We start from the raw sequence: 20,293 nt of genomic DNA on the forward strand, positions 1-20,293 counted from the left end.
TTCTAGTTCCACTGAAAAGTTCCCAGTACCCAAGGCCAGCTCCTGGAAGCAACATCTGGATTCTGCCCAATGCTAGAACCAGTCTTAACATTTATTATTTATTCATTTATTCATTTCAAATATAGTAAAAAGTAAATATATATATATATATATATATATATATATATATATATATATATATATATATATATATATATTAAATTACAAAAGCAGTAAAACCAGTCAAACAATTAAAAGCATCCAATTCGAAACACACAAGAGCAAGATGTTTAGCCCTTTAGCAATATAGCCAGGAAATGGGGCCCTGGATACACTCAATGCCCCAGGTTTAAAAACATAGCCAGGGATTCAGGGCTTCGTGAAACGTTAATCTCCGAAAGGGAAGGTGTTCCATAGAGCAGGGGCCACTGCGGAGAGAAAGTTCATCATGAGGTCCCTGCTAGCTAGCATTTCCTGCTGGCAGATCTGCAGCATGTCCATTTGTACAACTAACTCTATCTTTGAACACCAACGAAGTTTCCAGAGGCAGGACTGCCATCTCTTAACAACAACACTGCTTCTTGTCAAAAGCCCATGAATCAATATTGGCTCAGAGGCTCTGGCGGCTGGTTGGCCTACCTTGTAAGAGCCACAGCAGTGCAGTGGTTAGAGTGCAGTACTGCAGGCTACCTCTGCTGCCTGCCAGCTGCCTGCAATTTGCCAGTTCAAATCTCACCAGGTTCCAGGTTGACTCAGCCTTCCATCCTTCCGAGGTGGATAAAATGAGGACCCAAAATTGTTGGGGGCAAGAGGCTGACTCTGTAAAACCACTTAGAGAGGGCTGTAAAACACTATAAAGTGTATTTAAGTGTAAGTGCTATTGCTATTGTCTGGATCTGTGTGCACCTACAAGGATTGTCCTATTGCTATGGTTGCATCACTTTTCCCCCCCTTGCCTGACCCTTTTCTTCTGGAAGTCAGGGTTTTTTTTTATCCCAGACTACAATTTTATTTTGCTCTTTTTTAAACACACACAAAAACATTTTTATTACTTAAAAAAATGAAAGTCAAAGGAAAAAATCTACAATGGATAATCATAGATGAAGAACAGTAAAAGAATCTACTATGCAACATGAATAAATTATGAGAAAGTTTTATATTATGATCCCCTCTCTTCCTTCCCTTTATTTCCCCAACTACTGACCACAGCCTAGATATATGTGATTTGTATTAAACATTAAATATTACTAATATCTGTTTGAATCCTTTCATTTATTACTTTTTATTAGTGTCATAGTATATTGCCAAACAGCTATGTTCCAAATATGTTTACTGAACTTGCTGTACAATGTGTTATGTACACATGATCCATTCTTGCTTCAATTTGATTAGGCTTTTCTTATGGATATTTATTATCAATTTTACCACTGTTGTATTGTCTTCAATTTTGGTCTTCCAATCAAATAGTTTTTCTTTCATAGAAAGATAACTTTTCCAGCATTTATTGGTCTATTCTAGTAATTATTGACAGAGGTATATCCCATTTGGAAAAAAAATATAGCAGTTGTCTCCGAATTATACTGCAAGTTATAATTCAGAGACAATTGCTATAAAATATTTTGAAATGCTTATACAAAACCCAAATTACCTACTATGACATTCATACAAATTGTTATTGAAGGAGAACAATGAAGTGGAATTAATTAAAAATGCCATGATAAAGTGGATGTAAAACAAAAATAATTACAGTACACAGTGGATAAAAAAAAAACTATAGAAAAATCATTAAAATATACTGCATTTTAATGATTTTTCTATAATTCTTTTCCACTACTGTACTATAATTATTTTTGTTTTACATCCACTTTATCATGACGTTTTAAATTTATTTCACTTCATTGTTCTCCTTCAATAACAATTTGTATGTATTTCCTAGTAGGTGATCTGGGTTTTGTATAAACATTTCAAATGCTGTCTTATTTTCTATTTTTCATTCTTTTATTATGTTTAGAATGAAAATAATAGCCAAGTGCTATGGTATTTATACAATAGGAACTGGAAGCTATTAACCCTGCAATGATTAAACTAAATTAAACCTTTCCATACAGAAAAATTTAAATTCTGTCATATTTCTCAAAATTCCTCCTTCTTTCTTGAGATCACTTTTTCTTCTTCCAGAAATTGATGGACACAAATGATCCAACTCCAATCCATCCTTGAATCTGTTGACCCTTATCTGGTGACAATTTAGTATTGAAGTTTAGTTGACTATATTCTTGTGTATAGACCTGAACAAATCTTCTATGCTGCTACATAAGAGCCATGGTGGCGTAGTGGTTAGAATGCAGTATTACAGGCTACTTCTGCTGACTGCCAGCAGTTCGGCAGTTCAATATTCACCAGTTCAAGATTGGCTCTGCCTTCCATCCTTCCGAGGTCATTAAAATGAGGGCCTAGATGGTTGGGGGCCATAGGCTGATTCTGTAAACCACTTAAGAGAGGGTTGTAAAGCACTGTGAAGCAATGTATAAGTCTACTTGCTACGTGCTATTAAGTCTACGACCTTAATGGATAGTCCTGATCCTTTGCACCTGACAGTTTGTGTACTGAATCTTGGTTAACTCTATCACCCTATGTGTTTACATGGTTGTCTTTGACTTATGACTAGTTGCTTAGCAACCATTCGAAGTTGTAGTGGACTTTCCTGGCAGTACTTGCAGCCTGGTTCTGAAGTTCCAACAGCCACCACCTGAAAGGGACCAATAACTAGGAACAGGAGTCGAGTTCAAAGCACTAAAAGTTTACTACCTATACACCAGAATCTGATCTATTAATGGTCAAGGCAATTTGGTGCTAGATAGGAGTCAACGAAGGGGGGGGCGGGTTTGACCTAGGTCTTTTATGGGAGCTGAGCAATTCCAAACTGAGAATGTGTTTGGACTCCTCCCTCCAGCTCAGCCTGGTCATCTCCTTATATCACCATCACCCTGTATGTTGGTCCCTTGGCAACTACCACAGCCCACACATATAGCATTTATTACACATCTCATGTTCACGTAACTGTATTGTATGACATTTTTGCCAAAAACTAGCATTTACTTCCTGGTTTGGGCAAACTCAGCCCATAGCAAACCATTGGTTCGCTTAATAACCATGCTATTCACTTAATGACTGCTGCAAAAAGCTTTCAAAATTGGGTCAGTCACAGGGGTGATCCATTTTACAACCATCATGAGTTATGACCAGAATGGATAGGCTCCATTCTGGTCATAAGTACAGGACTATTCCTTTTTTACTATAGTTTTCCCTGGAAGAAAAAAAACTTTGACCTTGAAGCTAATAATTCAATCCCCTGACTTATTCAAGTTTTTAAAAGTTTATGCATTTGCCATTTTATTGTTTACCTGGGTTTCTTGCACAGCCAGCCAGATGTTCAAACATTATTTATTTATTTCCACCGTCAACCAAATCTTTCCAGCTCCAGCAGTGACAAATCACCCTTCACAGACTTCAAAAGAGCCCTTTTTCTGCCCAAACTAGCTCCTTCTGTGATTCTTCAAAGCAGCCAATGTTTTTTTCTTTCGGGGCTTCAACTTCACACTTTCCCAGCACAAAGAAACATTCTTAAGGCTTTTGAGTGGGTAGAGGACATAACAAGGTTTCAAGACCCTGCTGGTTGCTTTGGTGTTATTCTTTTTTTTTTTGAAGAAGAAGAAGGTGTGACAAGTGTAATTGCCACTTGAAAGAGAAGGAAAAGCTTGTCGCGCCAACACAAAAGTGCAGAATAGCCATGCAACAATTTCACTTCCTTTCCTAAATGTTGAACGTTGGCAAGGAAGTATATATAAAATAACAGAGACAGTCCTTTCTTTCTTCCTCCCCTCCATTAGAGAAATGATGGTGCAGAGCCCTGCCCTATAAATAATAATAAAGAGAGAGGCTCATACTGTATCGAATTATACTCAGCCCCGGGATAAATGCATGCGCTGAAGCAACATTCTTAAATAACTAGATCCCTATCATATTTCTGTGGATTTGCATGACAAAGAAATGACATTTTCTCCCAACTAGGATTCAATCTGTTAACTGAAAGGACTGTGGAAGGTAAAGCCTTGCGTCTTTCAGGCTCATGATGGCATTATATTGCATTATAATGACACACCATCTGCTCTAACTGTAAACAGGAGGCTGATTAAATACACACGTAGGTGCTGCCAGAACTGGGATGCAAGATCTAGGCTGCGAATACATCCAAAGTGGTGTGTAGGAATGGGCTTGGGAGACAGGAAAAAAAAAGAGCTACCTGCTTTATGCATAAAGGCCAGTTGGGTCAATCACCAGGAGGTGGTGAATTCTAGTCCTGCCTTAGCCATGAAAGCTAGCTCAGTGACTTTGGGCCAATCATCAGGAGACTGGGAGATCTAGTTCCACCTTAGGCAAGGAAGCCAACTGAGTGACTTTGGCCCAATCACTAGGAGACAGTGAATTCTAGTCCTAGCTTAGACTTGAGTCTAAGCAATGCCTTTATTTTTCATTACTGTTGCAAGTAATGAAAACTAAATGAGCCCAACAGGACAGACCACTGGAGATTTTGCTTAAGCTCCCTAAACCTTGGAAATCATTTCTAATACTTACAAATTCACCAAGGCCAGGTTTAACTAATAGAATTTGTGCGTGTTAAAGGAGCCAGCTAGGACAGAAGCAATTGGAAACACAAAATCCAGAAAAGATTAGTACGAGGAAATAATAACTTCTGGGGGGGTGGAAACAGCTACTCAAAGGCATGGGGTAAATTAAACAAGAGAAAACACATTTTCTCCACCTTCAACCTGTTAATATCCTGGGGCACAAAAGGGCAGGTGGTGGACTGTTTTCCCTATGAGGAATGGATAGAATATGTGTGTCTTTTTAATTTAAAAATAAAAGCAACCAAAGAATGAAATAGGAAGGAGAAGTACAACTTTATACTTCTCCAAAAGTTTTTAAATCCTCCAAAGTAGGGGATTTGTTTTGCTCCTTTGCTCCAAACAAAGTTTATTGCAAACAAAGCAAGCGTCACAAACGAATTACAATATTCAACAGCCATATCTCTGGGTTATCATTATAAGTCATAAAGAGAGTAAAAGGTACAAAAACTTGCAAACAAAAATGCTCAAAAGTTTTCCATGGTGCCCGGAAAACTTCAGTAACAGAATGTTTATATATATATACAAGGATTGGTGGGTGGCTTGGGCATTTTCAAGGAGGGAAATAAGTGGAAGAAGAAAACATTCAATAACACTAGTTTTATAAGCTATTTAAAAAGAACGACCTTTAGCCGATCAAAGATAGCACTTCGAGAAGCTTTGTTCCCTGCTGAGCAGAATTTAGTTTCTTTTTGTGCCGACAGCCTCTCCGATCAAAATTTATCATTGAGGCACCATCCCAAAAAAACACAACACACGTGAGTGGAGCTGAACTGGAAAGCTGTGTCACATCTCCACCATTGTCCACTTCCATCGATTGTCCTCCTGCAGGACCCTGCTGGCCAAAATGGGGCAGGGGTGGCCCCTGCACGGCCCATTTTCACTGGCAGAGGCACCATGGGCTAGTCCTTTGCTATTTCCAGTCCAACCTCATGGGCTGGATCCAGCCCAATGTCAATTCATAAAATATTTCTCTAGTCTTTTAAGAGTTGCCAGCAGAAAGGGTGGGTGGGTGGGAAAGCAGTGCATTTCTTAAATGTTTTCATAGATAATTTCTAGGAGACCGAAGTTTCTGGCACGCAAAATTCTAACTGGGGAGCATGATGGATGACTCTTGGCTATGAAGGTGTCCCATTGGAGAATATGAATTATGATACACCCGGGGTGGTGGTGGCGGAGGGAAGACTAGGGTCAAGGGTGAAATGAATGGTGTTGTAGCACTGGCATGTTCACTCCTAATAAATCTTCTTTAAGCTCTGAAAATCTGGCTAGAGACTCATGAATTAAATGGGGGTAAATACCGGAGCCCTGACACCCATTGGCCTTGAGTTTGACAACCCTGTCCTAACAGAGGGGAGGTCGAACCAAGGAGGCTTATGGCCAGGGGTGGGCTGCTGGGGGTTCGCAGGGGTTTGGGAGAGCCTCCAGCTAAGATTCTGTGCAGTTTGGAGAACCCCCAAATCCCACTCCTGGCTGGTCCCACCCACTTCACCTCTCTCCTCCCAGAAGTCACCACATGGGCCATTTTGGATGCAAGTAAGTGTAGGGTGTGTGCGGAGGCTCGGGGAGGGTGAAAAATGGGACTCCTGGGTGTTTCTGGCTTCCAGGGATCCTGGGGAGCTCGTTTTTGCCCTCCCGAAGGCTCGAAGAAAACCTCTGGAGTCCGGGGAAAGCAAAAACACCCCACCCACCCCCCGCCACCATGATGCAGGAGGCCAAATAGGCCACGCTCACCCAACAACCAGGCAGAGAACCCTTTGCTAAAATTTTTGAAGGCCACCTCTGCTCATGGCTATAAATCTATGGTCATCTCATTGATCCAGGCATGTCCACTTAGGCAAGCAACATTCAATAGAGGCTTTCAGTGATTAAATGGTTCCATTTAATTATTTCTTAATCAAATGAGGACATCAATTTATCAAGCAGCAGGCAAAGTAATGACCAGGCTGCAACTCTGGGTGCAAGATATTAATTAGATGCCAGTCCTACACCTTTAGAGGATGAAGGGTTGGAGATGGGATGGGCCATTTTTTCCCCCTTGGCATCCCTTCCTAAAAATGCCAAGCATTGCTGATTTTGCAGCATGGTGCAAAAACCAACACAAATCATAAAGATAACCTGCCTTTCATTGAGGACCTGTATACTGCACGAGTCAAAACGAGGGCTGTGAAAATATCTAGAGAGCCCTCACATCCTGGACATAAATTGTTTCAACTTCTACCCTCAAAATGATGCTATAGGGCACTGCACACCAGAACAACTAGACACAAGGACAGTTTTTCCCCACATGCCATCACTCTACTAAACAACTAATTCCCTCAACACAGTTAAATTATTTACTATGTCTGTATTATTATTATTATTATTATTCTCATCCTTCCTATTACCTATCTCCTTTTACTTATGACTATAACCTTGTTGCTGATATCTTTATGATCTATATTGTTTTAATTAGTTTTCTTGTATGATTTGATTGCTTATTTAGTATTCTGTGACTATCACTAAGTGTTGTATTTTGTGATTCTTGATGAATGTATTTTTTATGTATGCTGAGAGTGCATGCACCAAAGACAAATTCCTTGTGTGTCCAATCACACTTGGCCAATAAAGTGTTCTGTTCTATTCTATTCTATTCTATTCTATTCTATTCTATTCTATTCTATTCTATTCTTTCCCTATTCTATTCTATTCCATTCTATTCTAATCTATTGTTCTATTCTGTTCTATTCTATTCTCCATTCCAATATACTATTCTATTTTATTCCTATTTCTATTTCTATTCTATTCCATTCCATTCTACTCTACTTCATTCTCACAACCCTCTAACTGTAACCTTGTTCTGTTCATTTGTTGGGTTAGCATGTTATGAAAATGTCATCAGTAGGTTTAATACAATTAATTGTGGTTTTGTCCCTGTTCAAGGTACAAAAATATGTATGACACTGAAAGGCTAATCTGCAGGGACATTTAAGTGCAAACAAGCTCTAATCTAAGATGATAGGGAGCCTCATTTGCAAGTTTCACTGCCTAAAGATAGTGTTCCCTTGCCCCGTGCACAGGACTACACTTCCCACCTTGCTGGCTGTGGATGATGGTCATCTCCAGCAATAACCTAATAAAGGAACTACCAAGGAGGCAAACACTCGAGCAGAAAACAATACCTTAATCAAGGAACAATCAAAGAGAAACCACATCTCCATCAAAATTGGCAAGGCAAGCTATTGTATATAAACAGGGAGCAAGCCCCGCTCCCTTCTAGCACTGATGATATTACCTAGTTGGGTAATAAAATGTCTGCAAGCAAACAACCAAGCTCAGAGAGCAATGAGGATGGGCATATTCTCCAAGACATCCAAAGGAGTTTGGGCTAAAAGGGGGCATTTTAGGACACTTAGAATAGTGGCTGGGGAATTCTGGGAGTTGAAAGTCGACATGTTTTTAAGTGGCCATGTTTGAGAAAGTGAATCCATGCCCACAGTTATCCTTCGACTCTACTACATCTCTGCAGCTGCATTTCGTGATTGTTTCACACAAAAAATTAAAAGCTGAAAGGCATTGGCAGATTCCCCTGACCATCTCTATTTACTCAACCTTTGGCTAGCTAAGGGATTGTGATGGATGAAGCAATTTTACCTCCTGGCAGTTCTGCTCATATAATATATAGGTTGTTTCCCTTTTATTGGACGTGTTCCTCCCTTAGCTTCTGTTTAGTCTCCTGGATTCTGCCGAGCTTTCAAAACAGAGAGACAATAACGCCTTCCTCTGATGTCAACAAAAGCCATTTGTGTTAATCGCGCAACCAAATAACAATATTAAAGTGGAAGGAACCCGTGTGTTGCATGGGTCAGAAGGAGGGCTGAGAAGATACCGACAGACCCCTCACATCCTGGACATAAACTGTTTCAACTCCTTACCTCGGATGGCGCTACGGGGCATTGCATGCCAAAACAACAAGACCCAAAGACAGTTTCCACCCCCTTCCTGCCATCATCACACTGCTGAACATCTAATTCTCACAGAACTGTCATGTCCAAGTATATTTACCCATGCTGTATGGCTGCAGTATTATTATCCTTCACATCTTCTCTACTACTCCCTCTTATTGGTATAATTATTATGATTATTATCACTCTGTTGCTTTGCATGTACACTGAGAACTTCTACATGGGACACAAATTCACCACCTCTGCCTCAGTCCTGCTGTAACAAAAGACAAGACAATCAAAAGCAGGGGTGGGATTCAAATTTTGTAAGAATCGGTTCTGTGGGCGTGGCTAGGTGGGCATGGCTTTTTTTGCAGCACACCCACCCCCATTTTTTGGGCCTTCTGGGCCTCAGGGAAGCTTCCTGAGTGAAGCATTAAGTAACCGAGGGGAATCCCAGAACAGCTGATCATTGGAACAGCTGATCGTCGGGAGGGGGGGGAAGAAATACCGTAAGGAGTGACTGGACGGGGGAGAACGCAGTCAGCAATGTCAGGCATGCACGTAAATGTTGCGTATGCGCAATAAGGACTGACTGGGTGGGGCAGGGCCAGCCAGGGACACAATTTGTCGGTTCTCCAAACTGCACAGAATCATAACAACCGGTTCTATAGAATCAGTCCGAACTGGTAGAATCCCACCCCTGATCAAAAGCCAACAAGGAAGGCTTGTTTGTAAAGAGAATAAGGCTCTCAATGATTTTAAAAGAAAGTTTAAAAAAAAATTGAAAAGAAACATGGAAGATTTTTATCAGTTGACAAGATGAACTTGAATAAGAATAATAACTTTATTGACTACTGTTAATAACTATTTGGTTTTTTATTTAAAGACAGTAATAAGTAAAATATGAAATATGATTAAAGTGAAAGACAACTGATATTACTAGGTAATGTTTGTTAAAAGAAATAGAAATGTAAAAGATTGTTATTAATATTAATGGCAGAGTGGTACTTGAATAGAATAACTATTCCATTTATTATTGTTATACACACACACACACACACACACACACACACACACACACACACACACACACATATATATATATATATATATATATATATATATATATATATATATATATATATATATATATATATATATCTTAAGTTTTCATGGGTATTATGTATGTATTCAGCTTTGTTGGTATTTTCCCGTCATTGTAGTTGTGCTTTTAAAGTTGTAGCAGCGTTTCGGCAGAATCTCATCTGCCATCATCAGGCTTCTGTACTGTGTTCGTCTGTGAGTCAGACTTTCACAGCCGTTTGTGTGAAATGGCTGTGAAAGTCTGACTCACAGACGAACACAGTACAGAAGCCTGATGATGGCAGATGAGATTCTGCGAAACATTGCAACAACTTTAAAAGCACAACTGACAATGACGTGGGAAAATACTTTTAATAAAGCTGAATATATATATATATATATATATGTTATGTCTCCCCTTTAATTGCAGGCGAGCAAAACAAAAGCAGCCGTTTCAGAATTAATTCAAATCAAAAACAAACCCCCACAAGAGAACAGCTGGAGTAAATTCCAATACACAGCAATAAATCCACACTCTGTCCGGCAATCCTGGCGTGGCAGTAAATCACAAGCCTCAGAGAGTTTGCTGCATGTCTTCACTCCCAATTAGTCACTTTGCTTCTGGTGAATTCCACCAGCCCAGCCGTGTCCTTTTATTCACTTATGAAGCGTGCTAATTTCCCTAATTAATGACTAGCTCGACGCTTCCTTTCTAACTGAGTTTGTCTTCTCAGCCTCCTTCTGTTTCTGACGTCTAGCCATAAGTTCTCCAAATTTTCAACTCCACTGGAAAACTCTCTCATGCCTTCCCTGTCAGCCATTCCCGGCTGCTGATCAGATAAAGAACCAGAGGAGGTCGAAGGTCCTGACACTTCTATTACTTCAGGTCTATCTTCCCTTGTTACATCCATCTCCTCATCCTGGTTACTATCCAAATCACTAAGCAATGCCGGCTCATATTTTGCTGCCATGTCCTCATCACTTGAACTCATATCTGCCACAGGAGCAGAATCCAAACCTGGAGCCACAACATATATACATACATACATACATACACACACACACACACACACACACACACACACACACATATATATATATATATATATATATATATATATATATATATATATATATATATATATATATATATATATATATATATTCTGAGGTTCTTGCGGGTATTAGTATGTGGATCTTTGGTTATTTAGGTTTTCTCCTGCGTAAGATTGGAAGTATCTAGGCAACGTTTCGATGAAGTCTCATTCATCATCTTCAGGCTTGTGTCTTCAGCTCTGTGCTTCTCAGAGTGATGTGAGCTTGCAGCTGCTTCTTCCTTTTAACTGCTAGTGGGGTGTGACTTGATTGGGTGGGGGCTTGGCTATGTTCTGATTGGGTGGGAGTGTGTTCTGATTGGTTGGGGGTTTGGCTGTTTTCTGATTGGTTGTGGGGTTGGCCGTGTTCTGATTGGCTGGAGGTGTGTTCTGTTCAGGTGGGGGCTTGGTTGTACTCAGGTTAGTCTTAGTTGCTGGGGGATTTGAGCTGGTGAGCTGTGATCTTGCTGTTTGGCTTCGAGTTCGTGGTCCTGCTGCATCTTCATGGTGGGGGTCAGTTCTAAGACTAACCTGAGCACAACCAAGCCCCCACCTGAACAGAACACACCTCCAGCCAATCAGAACACGGCCAACCCCCCAACCAATCAGAACACATGGCACCTCCCATCAAGATTAAAAGAGAAGCAAAAGGGGAGGGGGCTTTTGCAGGAAACAACTTGCTCGTTCCTTGTTCCAGCCTCGTGAGGATTTGTCAGTATAACCCAGCCCTTTCCTGCCAGCACTGAGTGTGGAACTATTTACCGGGCAGTGTTCCAGGATTGATAAAGGTCTGAGCTCATTAGCATACCTTTGCAAGACTGTTTGCCAAGCCGTTGGCTGACTGTGAATGCAATAAATTCACATTAATGTAATAAAAGTGGTTTTTGCCAGGACTCAGAATTGACTTATGCTTTTTGGGGAGGCCTAGGACAAAACACTAAGTGCCAATATGATGTACCCATTAAAAAGTTTCTTGAACCTGAACAAAGAGTCAAGAGTCCTGATTTCCTGGAGTGCCTTACCCGGAACCATGACACCATCCTTATTGCCACTGTTTGGAAAGAGGTTTGGTGCTGAATCTGCCGTAAAAATCTCTTGCTTTGTTATGTGGGTGTCTTACTTTTTAATTGCTAATTGTTGCCTTGGGGATCCATCATTTCTTCCTGGAATGTGACATAACAATTTAGCCTGCCCTCCCTCCCAGATGTCTTCCAATAACTCTGCAATGACATTTATAAATCAGAGGAGGCAGATTCTGGTCTGGATAGCAACCACGTGGGTGGCAGAGAAATGAGGAGGTGTTTTTTTTACTGGCTGGATAAAAGGAGATGAAATGTGTTCACCTTCTCAGCTCTTCGACAGCAGGCTCAAGAGAAGTATCCCCGCAGCCTCCAGAGAGGATATTAAAAACATGAGGGCATTTTGGGGATAGGAGATGCTGGAGATGGTAGAATTGGACAAAGTTTGACTTGGATGCTCCAGGATCTGCCCAGAGCTGCCAGAGCTAGCCTCCTGTCTGCTGAAGGAGAAGCATACAGGGGGCTCCATATCTACAGAAAACTATAGGTAGTCCTCACCTTAGGGCCACAATTGAGTCCAAAATTTTCACGGCTAAGCAAGAAAGCTGTTGTGTGAGCTTGGCCCCATTTTACGACCTTTCTGGCCAAAGTTGTTAAGTGAATCCCTGCAGTTGTTACATTAGCCACATGGTTAAGTGAATCTTAACTTTCCCCGTTGACTTTGCTTGTCAAGAGGTTGCAAAAGGGGATCGAAAGTGCCGTGGTGGCACAGTGGTTAGAGTGCAGTACTGCAGGCTACTTCCGCTGATTGCCGGCTGCCTGCAATTTGGCAGTACGAATTTCACCAAGCTCAAGATTGACTCTGTCTTCCCTCTTTCTGAAGTGGGTAAAATGAGGAGCCAGATTGTTGGGGGCAAGAGGCTGACCCTGTAAACCGCCTAGAGAGGGCTGTAAAAGCGCTGTGAAGCGATATGTAAGTCTAAGTGCTATTGCCCTTCCTTCCTTCCTTCCTTCCTTCCTTCCATGGTGCACAGTGGTTAGAATGCAGTATTGCAGGCTCATTCTGCCGACTGCCAGCAGTTCGATCCTGACTGGTTCCAAGTGGATTCAGCCTTCCATCCTTCCGAGGTGGGTAAAGTGAGGACCCAGATTGTTGAGGGCAAGAGGCTGACTCGGTAAACCGCTTAGAGAGGGCTGGAAAGCACTGTGAAGCGGCATATAAGACTAAGTTGCATTGCCATTGCCATCGTGACCCGGGGACACTGCAACTGTCATAAATATGAGCCAATTGCCAAGCATTCGAATTCTGATCATGTGACCATGAGGATGTTGCAATGGTTGTGCATGTGAAAACTGGTCATAAGTCACATTTTCAGTGCCTTTGTAACTTCAAACAGTCACTAAATGAATGTTTAAGGACTACCTGTAGCTTCAACTGCTAATCCAGCCATTGTCTTATTTATCTTATTTATTATTCAAAGACTGCCTCAAAGAAGAGACAGTCAAGCTATTCTCCAAAGCACCTGAATGCAGGACAAGAAGCAATGGATGGAAACAAATCAAGGAGAGAAGCAACTTAGAACTAAGGAGAAATTTCCTGACAGAATAATTAACCAGTAGAACTGCTTGCCTCGAGAAGTTGTAAATGCTCCAACACTGGAAGTTTTTAAAAAGATGTCATCTGAAGTGGAGTAGGGCTTCCTGCCTAAGCAGGGGGTTGGACTAGAAGACCTCCAAGGTCCCTTCCAACTCTGTTATTCTATTCTATCTCCTTAGATAGCTTGCAAGCTGGGAATGCTAGCAAATGTAAACACCTTGAGTAAACACTCATTCCATTTGAAGAATCGACACTGGTGATTTCAAGCCTGTCAATATTAAGATATATGGACTTCAGCTCTCAGAATTGCCCAACGAGAATGTTGGTTGGGCAATTCTGGGAGTCGAAGTCCAACTATCTTAAAGTTGAAAAACATGGATCCAAGAAGGTGTCCAGAGGAATTCACCAGAATTTAATTCTATTAGGATAGACTGCTGACTATAATCCTTGGCCTGCGGGGGGAGAGACCAGGATCAAGATTTAGTGAATAAAAACACGATCCCAATGATTGAACAGCAAGTCTTTTAATCATTTCCACTTTCTGTCACATTAGCAATTATAATTTGGCAGCAAAAGCTGGAGGGGCTTTTGAGGGCGAGCAGTGACTTTAGGGAGTATGAAGTTAGTCATCTTGGCATGAAACATGCAGAAAATTGGAAATGGTGTAAACCTCAGAGAGAGTGACCTGACTGTGCCCGTCTGCTTCAGAAAGAAGCCCACAGCTTTGCAGAACTTTTACTCCAAGGGAAGGACACATAGGATCCCAGTCTAACCTTTGTGTGTTACTCAGAAGAAAATCTGACAACATTGAAAGATATCTATGCCTCGGAAGGACAGAATAACATTGACTAACTGTCAGCGTTCCAGCAACCCTCCATTCCGTCCAACAACTCTGAGGCAGACATCTCTCAAAGGTTCCTTTTCATTTGGATAGTAACTGGCACAACTGTGGAATCCCAAATCTGAAAGTTCTGGGCTTCCTTACAATAAGTAAAAACTACAAAATCCATCCCCTTCACAACCATCATCCCATCACATGCCCCAATCACCATCCGTTCCCAGTTAAGATTTCCTTTCAGTTATGCGCAACACAACCTGACCTTGAATCAGAAAAAGAATGTTGTTATGTCTAACTAGATATACTCCAATATATTCCTCCCTCCCACTTTCCCAGGCTCAAGATGTGGCAGCATGGGAGCATCTGATCTCAATATGGCTTCCAAAGCTGACAATAACAGAATCACTGAGTTGGAAGGAACCTTGGAGGTCTTCTAGACCAACCCCCTGCTCAAGCAGGAGATCCTATACCATTTCAGTCAAGTGGCTGTCCAGTCTCTTCTTAAAAGCCTCCAGTGATGGGACACCCACAACTTCTGAAGGCAAGCTGTTCCATTGGTTGATCGTCCTCACTATCAGGACATTTTCCTTAGTTCTAGGTTGTTTCTCTCCTTCATTAGTTTCCATCCATTGCTTCTTGCTTTCGGGTGGTTTGGAGAATAAGTTGACCTCCTCTTCTTTGTGGCAGCCCCTTAGATATTGGAAGACTGCTATTTTGCCTCTTAAGTCACGTAACCAATAGGATGTTCATAGCAATTTTCCTCTCCAATTATTTTTTTACTCGCTGTGTAGCTTTGAACAACTTGAAATGTATTCACATGCTTTGAAGTAATTAACGCATCGCAGCACCTCCTCCCTAATGAAAAATGTCATTTTTTATTAGAATACGTCGCAAATGTTCTGTCGGGGTTAAAATTGCACTCTCAGCCCATCCGCAGCTCCAAACATGGATGCCCGCAAGAAGGGAGTTAAAAAGAAAAACTCATAGCAACCACAACCATGCAAAAGGACAGGGCTTTGATCCCATGGTCCTCTTGTCTTTTATTTTTAACCCACCTGTGGATACCCCTGGCTCAGAATATATCCCTGATGATCATCTGTGAGACCCATTAAGTCTTTCTGCATTCCTAGTTATTAGTTTATCAAAGTATGAAATACAGAAACACAAAGAAGATGGAAAATAATAGGAAAATAGGGGAGGGAAAGGGGGAAGAGGAGAAAGTGCAGGATAAAGGAGAGAAGAAAAAGAAAAACATTGACTTCCAACTCACTTTGGTGCAATAGAATAAGGTAATAACACACAACCTCAATTTGTTTTACTTTTACATAATATATACTAGTATACACTATAAACTATAGTATATAATAATCTCTATATATAAAAGCGAAATGCCACTCACACATCATCACAAAATCTCCAGAACTGTAAAGCCTACAAACTTGATTTTTGGCACATATGTTCCTCTTGGCTTCTAGGTGCTCACTAGGAAAGGACTTTTCAAAATGACCATCAGAGCATTAGTATTTCCTATATTATTATTATTAACACGCTCTGATGCTAAGGAGTTCTACTCCCCCTCCCCACCTGAAAAGAAATCTGTTCCAAATGCAAAACACAAGCAGAGGAGAGGAGTTTCAGTTTCAGTTTCACAGCACCAAGCAGCTTTAGTACAGAAAAGTTGAGCTAAGCCCCGCCCAGGCTCCTTGCTGTCTCCTTCTTACTCACACAGCAAACACTGTTTCAGTTTCCAAACAGCCCTCAACTCTCTCACACACTGACGGGATGCTAGCCAGATGAATACCGATGGATGCTGGTAGGCAGAGGCAGAATTCCCCCCCCCTTAATTTTCTTCCCCCCAAAACTAAGCCCAACCACATAGTTTCATAACGAAACACGGGTATCGAGCTAGTATACTATATACTAGTATGTAATATATACTATAACAATATCCAAAATCAAAGTTTTATTTTTTCCCCCACGCACAAAGTCCAAAACTGGTTTCCAAGCAGAAACAAAATTCATTGTATTCTTTGGTTTAATCAAAGCATGAAATTATTAAATCCTTGCTGAGTTTCTCTGACAATGCCCTGGAAGTACAAACAGTACATACAAGAAACTACTGGTCAGTTCTTTTCAGAAATATGATCTTCTTAAAAAGGCAGCTTAACTCGTATCATTCCTATATTTTCCAGTGGGCCAAAAATAAATCTATTGTTTTATAGGTTGGACAAGGGAAACAGGTGGTAGTAGATCGACCTGCTAAGAATACATGAGCAATGCTTCAGTGATCACACTGAGAGACTTCAATGGATAATATTGTATTCTCTTCATACTGCTTTAGTTCTCCACTTCAAAATAGGTCTTTTTCTAACTTGTGCCATTTCGGACAGAGCCTTGCTATTTCTCTGCTAAGACATAATCCAGTCTAGGCAACATCTGTATTCCTGTTTTATTTATTAGATTTTTAATCCTTCCTTTATTAGTTTATAAGTAATTCAAGACTGAAAACATACCTAATATTCCTTCCTCCTCTTATTTTCTCCACAGCAACAACTTTGTGAAGTGGATTGGTTGAGAGAGAGTGACTGGCCCAAAGTCACCCAATCAGTTTCCATGCCTAAAGCGGGACTAGAACTCACCTTCTTCTGGCAATTGGCCCAAAGTCATCCAGCTGGCTTTCATGCTTAAGGTAGTACTAGAACTCACGACCTCCTAATAATTGGCCCAAAGTCACCCAGTTGGCTTTCATGCCTAAGGTAGTACTAGAACTCACAACCTCCTAATAATTGGCCCAAAGTCACCCAGTTGGCTTTCATGCCTAAGGTAGTACTAGAACTCACAATCTCCTAACAACCTCCTAATAATTGGCCCAAAGTCACCCAGTTGGCTTTCATGCCTAAGGTAGTACTAGAACTCACAACCTCCTAATAATTGGCCCAAAGTCACCCAATCAGCTTCCATGCCTAAAGCGGACTAGAACTCACCTTCTTCTGACATGGCCCAAAGCCACCCAGCTGGCTTTCATGCTTAAGGTAGTACTAGAACTCACGCCTCCAATAATTGGCCCAAGTCACCCAGTTGGCTTTCATGCCTAAGACAGTCCTAAACTCACAACCTCCTAATAATTGGCCCAAAGTCACCCAGTTGGCTTTCATGCCTAAGGTAGTACTAGAACTCACAACCTCCAATAATGGCCCAAAGTCACCCAATCAGCTTCCATGCCTAAAGCGGACTTGGCCCAAAGCCACCCAGCTGGCTTTCATGCTTAAGGTAGTACTAGAACTCACGACCTCCTAATAATTGGCCCAAAGTCACCCAGTTGGCTTTTTCATGCCTGGCCCAAAGTCACCCAGTTGGCTTTCATGCCTAAGGTAGTACTAGAACTCACAACCTCCTAATAATTGGCCCAAAGTCACCCAGTTGGCTTTCATGCCTAAGGTAGTACTAGAACTCACAACCTCCTAATAATTGGCCCAAAGTCACCCAGTTGGCTTTCATGCCTAAGACAGTCCTAAAACTCACAATCTCATAGTTTCCAAGTCAGCAGCTTAATCACTACCCCAAACTGGCTAACACAATGTCTCCTCTTTGGTTTCTGGCCAATGCTTCCATGACCTTTCTCAGATGCCTGTTCCAAGTCCAAGAACATGTCCCACCCCCTATTGTCTTTTCTGAAGCAGGTCTCCTAGCTCTCCAATCAACACAACTCTGGAGCTGTGATTCACTGGCTCTTGCCTGAACACACAACCCATGTACCAATGCTTTACACTGGCAGAGAAGGTGGCGAAGCCTTGGATCCGCTGCCTGCTCCAGTGATCTAAGATGGCTGATTCATTCTGCCATGTGGTAGGGCTCAACCTGCAGCTGCTCTTCGTCTCACATATCTTTGTCATCTTGTGGGTCACTCCAGCCACACACTATCCTCCCATCCAGCGGTGACTCCTATAAATAGCTGTGGTAGCTTCACAGTCACTTGGATCCTGAAATCCTCAGGTGTTTAGTCAAGGTTGAGGGCAACTTCAGAAACTCTGCTCTAGGCCTAAAGAGGTGCAGCATAATTGACTGTTCTGTCGAGACAAGGCGTCTTTTGACTCCCCTCCATTCCATGGGATATTTTGGGCTGGTACCCAAGGTGAGGCTGAAGACCCCAGGGGCACTCTAGCTGCTTCCTGAATGGTGACTTATCTGCCCCTCCTTGCAACGAAATCCAGAGTTGCTTCTAATTGAGAAAACAGCCGGAGGCTAGAAGGACTTTCCTCTTCACTCAGGGCCTACCTTTCTGGTTTCAAATCAAAATCAATCTCTTTTCCCGAACTTGAGCTGCCTCCCCAGAGTCTGCTGGTTGGTTTCAACTTCAAATGGAGGTTGGGGTGAGCTGTACCCTTTCCAGCTCTTGCTGAAGGACATCTCCCCAAAACAATTGGTGGTTGGAGATGCCCTCCAGCAACAGATGCAAAAAGGCCAAGCTAATGGAAGCTGGGTGTTCCCTGCCTTAAATGTGACTGCTCTCCCTTGACAAAGAGCCATCTGGGGAATGGGAGAATAGGGGGTAACACTGCAGAAGCAGCAAACGATGAAGCATCCGTTCCTTTGGTTTCCCCTTTCTTTCCTAGGAAAAGGAACAAAGAAAGCTCTCAATGTTTATGGCTATTGTGCAGTTGGGGTTTTTTTTGCAGCCAAAAGATGATGTTCCTCTACTCTCTCCCTTCTTTCCTTCCCAAGCAGGAAGGAGGAAGAGGAGAGTGAGAAGAAAAGGTCACTGGCCAGAGAGAAAACCTCTGTGGGCTCCTGTTCCAGGACAAGTTGTTGAGGCAATAGATGACTCAGAAGGGATAGCACAAGGAGAACGTGATAACAGCAATGGTTCTTTCGTTGTCCGTTGCCTCCTTCTTTCGGAGTTCTACTTCAGCTATGGCTCTCAGTCAGGCCTCAGACTTAGCCTTACAAGTCTACCCTGAAAATGTCAGGATGGTCTCTGCTGGGTTCCATTAGATGATAGCAAAGATGACAGCGAGTGTGATGCTGTCATTAAAGACACTGAATTATTCTGACAGCCTAGGTTCAAGACCCAAGTGCCACATGATGGGATGAATGCCCGTTATTTGCTCCAGCTCCTGCCTGCTGAGCAGTTTGAAAACATGCAACTGTGAGTAGATAAATAGGTAACACTTTGGTGGGAAGGTAACTGCGTTCCATACGCCTCAGTGTATAGTCATGCTGGCCACAGGTCCACGGAAAGGGTCTTTGGACAACAGTGGCTTCCTTGACAAAATCAGGAGATAAGCACCACTCTTTTGAGTTGGACGAAACCAGACAGGGAAACCTTTACCTTTAATGGTTCCATATCTCTGCAGCAGTGATATGCTAGCCCCATCCTACGACCCTGAAATCTGATTGTTGTTGAAGACATGGGCTGAAGCCTGGCACTCAAGGGCTTCCAATGGGCCTCAGTGCCTGTAGGGCCTAAGGCAACAGCCTTCCCCACCATTACTATACTTATACCATCGGTGTAAAATGTAGCTCAGCTAGAAAGCTGGTAAGCAAGGCTGAGGTGTTTCTCTGCTTCTACCTCTCACAACTTACAGAGTTTGGCTTGTATCCTGACTTCAAAGACTGTCATTTTTGGATTGCTAGGATCAGAAGGTTGTAAACCCTACAAGAAAGTTATGGCACTTCAGCAGTAGATCCAAGGTGGGATAGTTTGGGATTTAGGCATGGTAAGCCTGTAATTTTTGTGAAGAGCCATGTGCAGGTCTGGTAAAGTCCCACCACAGGCCTGTTTCCTAATCAAAGACTGTAGCTGGGGGGTCTTGTATGAATACAGCACTTGGGTCAAATCAGAGTTGGGGCAGTTGGTCTTTATCTGTGGAGTTGCTCTCCATGGTTCTTAAACAACGGTAGAGCCCCCCCTATAAGATCTCTCCGTGGTGCTGAAGCTAGAGCAGCTACTTGCACCCTCTCCATGGTCCTGAACCTGCATTTCTCCACTTCTCTGCTGCAGACTTTGGTGAATGAAAACATAATGGGGTATTGTAAATTGCAGTTTACATCAACTTGAATTAGCAACCAGTT

Source organism: Notechis scutatus, chromosome 12, assembly GCF_049901735.1.
Source record: "Notechis scutatus isolate UNSWTSFEM ecotype Mainland chromosome 12, rNotScu1.2, whole genome shotgun sequence".
Taxonomy (NCBI): Eukaryota; Metazoa; Chordata; class Lepidosauria; order Squamata; family Elapidae; genus Notechis; species Notechis scutatus.